The sequence below is a fragment of the Eutrigla gurnardus genome (assembly GCF_963514095.1).
Source record: "Eutrigla gurnardus genome assembly, chromosome: 10".
NCBI classification, from domain to species: Eukaryota; Metazoa; Chordata; class Actinopteri; order Perciformes; family Triglidae; genus Eutrigla; species Eutrigla gurnardus.
This window is the reverse complement of record NC_139924.1, coordinates 4,455,281-4,463,567: the sequence shown is the minus strand read 5'-3', so window position 1 is coordinate 4,463,567 and position 8,287 is coordinate 4,455,281.

Here is an 8,287-nt window from a genome sequence, read left to right as displayed (position 1 = left end):
GAGGAGAGGACGACCTGCAGGTCTGCTGTTATTGGAGAGAGGAGTGGAGCCACATTAGTGATGAGAAGGGAGCAGTGATGAGGATCATGAATAATCTGAGACATGAGAGTCATTAACCTACAAGTCTTTACCATCAGTGCGGATGTTCCTCCTTCCTGGACTGTCCTAAGACCCCATCCTTCATATTAACAACCCTCTCTCACATAAATGAAATGTTTACTGCAGAGCCACAAGACAAACCCTCTGCCTATCTATTCTGTAGGTATGAGACCATTTGCACAAGTAAAAGTACTGCAATACAGATATACTTCATTACAAGCCAACGCCCTGAAGGCAAAATGCACTTAAAGTATCAAAAGCAAAAGTACTGAAAATATTCACTTTTTACATTATTAGATTATATGATGCTGTTTGCTGTGCAGCTGGTTGAAGTGACTGTTTAATCTACATATTGGTCGTATCTGTAATAGTATTATTTAAGTACTTGTGTAAATCTACTCAACGATCTCTGCAAGTCCCTCGAGCCCACTTCATGATCCATTGCCCCCAAAAGGCTGAACCTTGCTTTAATGCTGCACCTTTACCCAACCCTGCATGGACAGCGTGCCAGGTGTAACCAGGGTGATCGCTCCTGATATGGCGCCAGCAGATCTACCCCCTCATTAAAAATGGATAGTTGTTGCAGTGTGGGTTGTAATGGCCCCCCATTAGAAGAGTGTCTGATTCATATTCTGCTAGTCCAGAATCCCCCTAGAGGACTGTGTGTGTCTGCAGGATTGGAGAACATAACCATAAAACTAAATCTCCAGTTAAAACGACAGTCGCCCAATGTGTTTAATTTACACTAAAGATGTCTCTTTGGACGACAGCCAACGAAGACAGACGCTCAGAAAGCTGCACTACAAGTATGGAATATAAAGTAATGAATATAACCAGTCTGCATCATCTGTTGTATTGCAATGAAACAGTGGCTGTGGGAAAATATAGTTCTAGCTGTATGGAGGGGCCGAGGTCTCTTTGAAAGCCTTATGTCAGTATTGGATCTTGAAGGATCCTAAGTGAATATGAATTATGATGTCAAGGCAGAACAAAGAAGACTTTAGCTCATATTTCAAGGCTGTTGCCTCGTGGTGTAAATCATGCAGGGAATCCATTTAAATCACAGAAACATTTCACCCCCTCCTGTCTTCATGTTACTCTTTGTCACTAATAGTCTGTATTCCTTTCTTTCCCAAACAAGGCCTAATGCACAATTCACCAAATCTAATTACTGGAGCATTATGACGTGAAATTCAGTAGAAGGGTAAGATCGTGCAGCCTAATTTATGCCGCATCGTATTTCTTTTTGTGATCTGCCTCGATTAGGGAAACATAATCTCAGGCCACTTTTCTAACCAAATAAACAAATACACAATCGATATCCTGCGGACGGCCGCTCTAAGAGGAAACCCTTTCAGTTCCCTTTATTCCAAGGACCTTTGTAGCACTTCTGCTATTCTACAGAACAATATTGGCTTCTTATTGACATGTATAGGGAACAAATACTATTTTTAATCACATCTTTGACTGTGGAAAAATGCTCCAGAGGAAAATTGGCATTTGGCTTTTTAATCACACCCAAATCAAACCCGTGTAAGCAACCATCCATTTTCTACCGCTTATCCTGTATTCAGGGTCACGGGGGGGCTGGAGCCGATCCCAGCTGTCATTGGGCGAAGGCAGGGTACACCCTGGAAAAGGACGCCAGTCCATCACAGGGCCAACATGTAGAGACAAACAACCATTCACGCTCACATTCACACCTACGGGCAATTTAGAGTCACCAATTAACCTATCCCCATCCTGCATGTCTTTGGACTGTGGGAGGAAGCCGGAGAACCCGGAGAGAACCCACGCTTACACGGGGAGAACATGCAAACTCCACACAGAAGGAGCCCGGGGCGACCCGGGAATCGAACCCGGGACCCTCTTGCTGTGAGGCGAGAGTGCTACCCACTACACCACCGTGCAGCCCGTGTAAGCAACCAGGAAGACAAAATAAGAAATAAGATAACAAAGTGGAAATTGAAAGGGTAAATGAAAGTATACAACATTCAATCTGATTTTTACTGATCACAAGGATTCGAGTAAATCAAAATATACTCCCTTTTATTTGCCTTCTCACTCACCATTCCTCCTCTTCCAGTCTGTTTCTAACCCACCACATCCTGATTTTTACCATCATTCAGTGAAACCCACCACAAAGTGCTGTTCTTGGGTGATTGATTGAATAAATCCTCTCTGTATCTCTTTCCCCCCTCTTTTTTGTTCCCTGTCCAGCTCAAAGCAGCTTTCAGCAAACACATCTGACTAATTGGTGGCCAACTATAGGATACAGATGGGAGGTTTTTTTCTCATAGTATATTTACAGAAAGTGGCATTTCTGTGCCCTTACAGATGTCATGAGACTTCCTTGATGCACACAGAGTCAGAAACGAAGATGCTGGTGTAGGCAGATGTTGATGAGCATCACAACAACAAATCGGTTAACACCAACATCACACAAGGCAACTCTGCTTCTGTTGCATTAACTGACAAAATAATTAGAAGTTGCAACGTCCTGTATGGCAAACGGCATAATAAATGTGCCGTGCTGCATGCTTCCATTAATCTGCACAAAGGTCTCTTGTATTGTGCTTAATAATTCAGTTTTATGGGGTCCATTAGCTCTGTGCAATGATGAATGGCAGCCTTCATTTTTATGTGTCAGAGACGTTGAGGTACGGACCGCCCAACTGTCAATGTCACGGTTATCGCGTTTGCATTAATTATGAAACAAAGAGAGCCTGTGGAGCCCCAGGCTGCATTAATGGGCCCACTGATGGTTCGGGGTTTTTGGCTTTGTTTGGACCAGAGCAGAAGTCACAACCTTCCCTGAGACCAACTTCAGCCTCCGTAGCTTCTTACTTGCTGTATTTAAGGAAACAATCTGACCTTTGAGGTGACCGGATGCACAGCAGTGCCACACACACATCTGTTGTGTGAGCACGTGAAAGAATAGGCGGGCGTCTGAATCTGCAGTCTGTCGGGGGGGACGGATGCACAAGTATTGGCTTGTTCAGTGTGTTTGTGCAAATACTGTTTTGGAATCACAGGATACGTGTGTGGGTGTCATCAGCGCCTGTGTATTCCCATCAGCTTGAACTCTAATAAAAAGTAGGGCCTGCAGTCGGTGTAGATTATGTGAATCCAAAAAGTCCCACACCACAGCTATTTCACACCCACGTACTTCCTCTAATCTTATCGCTCTGCTGGCTCCGAGGTCTTCAAGCGTACGGGATTGTGTGCGTGTGTTGAGAGTATGGGGAAACTGTATTTATGTTTTAGTTTGTTTGTGTGGGTGTCTATGTAAAGTTTCAAGCGTTTTTTCCCCGTTTTATTTGCATCACGAGGAGGGCCGACATGTGACACGGGTCACGGGACGGCCTTCATCTAAAACGCTGCGTTGTGTACACGTTGTGCTTTGCCTCAGAACTCCACTGAGCGAGCGTGGATGTGGTCACTTGGAGCAAATACGTTTGACAGAGTGTTCGCCTCTTACCTTTATGTGGCTTGTTCTCCCAGCGTGTAGTTTTTGGCTCGGAGAAGAATCAGAATCCTGACTTCCTTTGAGGAGAAAACCTGCTCGAAGAGGCCAAAAAACCCTTAACTGAAGAGGGAGAGGGGGGTAAAATCCCTATTTCTGTCTCAGGGGACTCGCTCTCACTGCTCTTAATAAATCTGATGAGTTGGGAGGTTTGTGCTGAGCTGGGCTTTTTCACTTTATAGTGAATAACTGTATACGACTGTCCTATAGGCCCTAATACGCTGCTATCATTTGGACAGGTTTGATGGATAATAGCACTAAGTGATTTGACTCAGCATTGTTGCTTTCTGTTTGGATGGGAACATCATGTTGCCAGGAAAAGATTTACATAGATATACTGTTTATCATCCACTGTCTCTTTAGCTTTTGGGAATGCTGCCATTCCACACTGACACAAACATAAACCAACCTTAAGATCTTAAACTGTTACTCTCTGAGTAAGAAATGACATTTAGTTAACTATTCATTTAGGGAGGATGCTCTGTAATATTTTGAAGCTGACTGTACAGGATGGAGATTTACATTGTGCAGTCCACTTTTTCCCAGAATTTGCTTTTCAGACAACTTTTCAGACACACTCAAAAAAGATTAAAATGGGGAATGTTCTCATCAGAGGGATCTGAGTGTGGAGCATTAAGGGGCGTACATGCAGCTTTTCTTAGACGGCTAAAAGCCCCCAACCGACCCCCAAGAACAACGGCAACCTTATTTTCCCCTTTAAGATAACCCGTCTACCGACGCCCAGCTGCTGATGACTCAGTTACTGGGACTCATACACACAAACCAGACGGACACCTGGAGGTTAAATTTAGGATAAAGTTTTCCCAGTCCCACATGTTTTGAGTGGAGGCGGAGTGCAGGGGATTTTTGACCCCCTGCCTCCGCACTCCTGCCTGAGTCACTCTTAAAGGAGTGTCTCAGAAGGTGACTAGACTATCGTCTTCAGTCGTGTCCCTCATACCAAACGCCTACATTACATCCCAGGACTCATCCTTCTGTGGCGTCCCTCAGGGCTCTGAAATAAGGAATCAACAAAGTGGAAAAGATGAAAAGGAGAAAGAGGCCATGACACAACATGCGTTATACAGAAACGCCGACAGGCTAAATACATAATATATAACTATATGTGAAGTGGAGGGTTTGTGTGAGAGGATGGCGGGTGTAAACTCGAAAGAATCAACTCAGAAACTCACATCCAAGTTCCAAATCCTCAGAGACTATGCAGACACAATTATTTTTGTTTTCACCCCCCTTATTGCCTAAATTATGGCCCCCATTCCTGTCTATTCCCACCATCCAGTTTTCTGGATGTCCAGAGACAGGAAATTGCTAATATGTGAAAATGCACAACAATTAAAGTCAGTGAAAAAGGGAACAATAAAATAGTCCCACGGTCTTCTTGGTAAGTCTGCGGGTGTCGAACACCAACAACATCAAGCACAGATGTGCCTCACATTTAAGAAAACTCACAGTTTACACATGATACAGATGTTTAGTTTGGAGCCGACTCTCATGTCGTACACAAAGAACACATGCTGCAATCGCTGCACATAAGAGATGCTACCACTATATTGCAAGTCTTAACAGCGTCATTATAAACTTGTATTGTGCAAGGAGACGTTGCTCAATCCCTCAAACCTTTACTTTAAATTGTAGTCAAGATGCCAGGGACCAAGTCAGATCAAATTTGGCATGAATAACAATGCAGCAAGAAGATAAATGGCAACTTGGATTTGAATATGTAACTCAATAATATATAATAATACATATTCAAATCCAAAAAACAGTGTAACAAGTACAGAATGTGATGCTTTCAAACATTTGCTTTTAGTCACGTTTGCTTCACGGCTCAGTGTTGGTCTGTCAGTCCTGCACTTCAGTCCAAACATCTCCACTATCAGATGGATTGCACTGAAATTGTATACAGACATTCATGATTCCCAGAGGATGAATCCCACTGACTTTGGTAAACCCCTGACATTTCCTGTAGCGCCACCATGAGTTTGATATTTGTGGTTTTGCATGAAATGTCTGTTGGCTTTTGGATGATCTGTAATACGTGTGGTGATCCCTTAAATGTTAATCTAGCATTGTCATCAGGTCAGAATTGGTTGTGACCAGAATTATGACCAAATATCTGATAAACATTCAACAATCCCTCCTGCCTCTGCACTTTTTGTTGTTGTGCTAATCCCCATTTTGCCACACAGATTTGCAAGCATGGACATGCAAATGATTTACTTTTAATTTAATTATATCAACAGTTTAAACATTAAACAGTATAATGTCAAACAGCGCTACAACAGCACGGAAACAGTTTTTCCGGCAAATTTTGAGAATTGTGACAAAACATAATTATAAACATAATATAAATATTTAAAAAATCACAGCACACTGAAAAAATAAAGAACAAAATAATTGCAAACTGTGTGGGTGAGATGAGAAGCAAAAAAAGCAAGGGGATCATGAAGTAAGGGGAAAAGCAGCAAACACAGGTGACTGCTGCACACAATACAATGTATAACAAATATAGAACAAATACAGGTCTATGAAAATGAGATCAAAGGGGTTCGGGGAAAGTTTAAGTCATTAGCATTTGAATCCAAGTCCAGTTGTCTGCCATTAAATTTGAGGAACCATTCGTCCCTTGTTGATTCAGAACCTGTTTCCAAGTACGACACCGCGGCTCTGCTTCCATACAGGGAGCTCATCCTATTGATTGCACAGGAAGGGATTTTAAAGAACCGGTCCATGCATTATACATTATGGTGTACGGGATTGAGTGAGGTTGCCTCTGAAAATCTCTCATGGCTGGACAATCTCCAGAGCCTCTCTTCCATTTTCTCTGTGTAAAGGTGTTGCTCTTCGTCCCTGTTCGCCTCTCTCCAGCTTCTTCATGCAAATTTGCAGCAGCCACGTCTTTTGTTACTCTTTCCTGTGATAACTCAGGCTTGATGGCAAAATGGCTCATTGAAATTAGAAGGATATGGAGCTCCTCATCTCCAAAGTAAGAGGACACCTTTTGTGCACATGTGTGTGTGCATACATGTAAGTTATAAAGGGAATGTTTGTGCACAGAGCTTATGGGTTTTCTTCCCGCCTGACTGAGTGTCCTTACATGTGAGTGACTGTGTGTTATTTTGTGTGTGTGTGTGTGTGTGTGTGTGTCTACGTGGTGAATAATGAGTCTACACAATGAGGGCTCATATTAAGCCTCTAGGGTGAGTGACATCATCGTTTCCAAACAGGTTGGTCAATCTGTAAAAAAAAAAAAAAAAAAAAGCCCTGTCATAACACACACACACACACACACACACAATGAACGACTGTTTTAACTAAGCCAAAGCGGAGGGAAAGATTATGTCAGTTGTTTCTTTTGATAAAGAAAAAGTTTTAAAAAAATATATACCTCAGTTCAGCTGTTTTATTGCAACACAATGGAGGTATTCTATGTATATCATGGATCAAGTCCAAGTCAAGCAAGTCAAAAAGCAAGTCTTTCCAGTCTAGCAACGGGCACTATGCTAATCACAATAGCACTACAGCCACAATCCCAACAAACAATTATTTTTTTCAACATTGCCTTAAACTTCTAGTTGCACAACAGCACAGCATTTATAGATAACAATGTCGGTCAGTCCACTGCTTTTGCCCAGACAGAAAAGTCTGAAAAACGATTTGAAGGATTTTTATAGGCATTCATGATCCCCACAGGATGAATCCTACTTTAGTTCTCTGAGTATTCCTCTAGTGCCACTTGCAGGTCATAGTTGTTAAGTTTCCAGTGAACTATCTCAACAGCTTCTGAATGGATTGCCTTAAAATGTTGCACAGATATTCATGGTTCCCGGAGGATGAATCAGAATGACTAAGATGATCTCCTCACTTTTCCTCTAGTGTCACCATATCACTTTCACAATTGCGGTTTTGAGTAAAATGTCTCCACAATTATTGGATGGATTTCCATGGAACATATTTCAGATGTTCATCTTCCCCTCAGGATGAATTGCAACTTTGGTTGATCCTTTGACTTTTACTGGGTCAGAAGGTCAACTTTGCAATCCGTGCAATAAGTTAGTTTGTGGCCAAATACCTGCAAAACTACAGACATTCCTGTGATCCTAAACTGTAGGTTGTAGAGCTGATTAGCAAATGTAAACCAAGATGTGTTAGCATTCAGCCCAAGTTTCATGTCCCAAGCCTCCATCAGCTCTAATCATTTCATATTTTAAGTGATTGAAATGACTCCTTCCCTTCTTTTTCTTCTATTCCGTCCCTCACTCCCTCTCCTCTCATCCCACCAGCTCCTCTCCGCTCCTCCTGACCTTCCTTGTCCTCCTCCCCCCTCCCCTCCACTTCTCTCTCTTTATCTCCTCTAATTTCCTGAGGTATTGGGGATATCATCTCACCACTGAGCCTGATGTGATGCTGTCTCCTTTTGATGTGATGCTGTCTCCTTTTGCTCGGAGGAGGTGATCTCTCCCCGCAGACTGAGACTTGGATGATGTCCCTGTTAGTCTGCGGCATCTCCCCCCCCCCCCCCTCAAACTATATATCCATTCGTGAAAGTTGGACGGGCAAATGGAGAGAGAGGAAAAGATCAATGAGTGGAAGATCAATAGGAAAGCCCTCGAGCCTTCACTCCTTCCTCCATCTCAGACG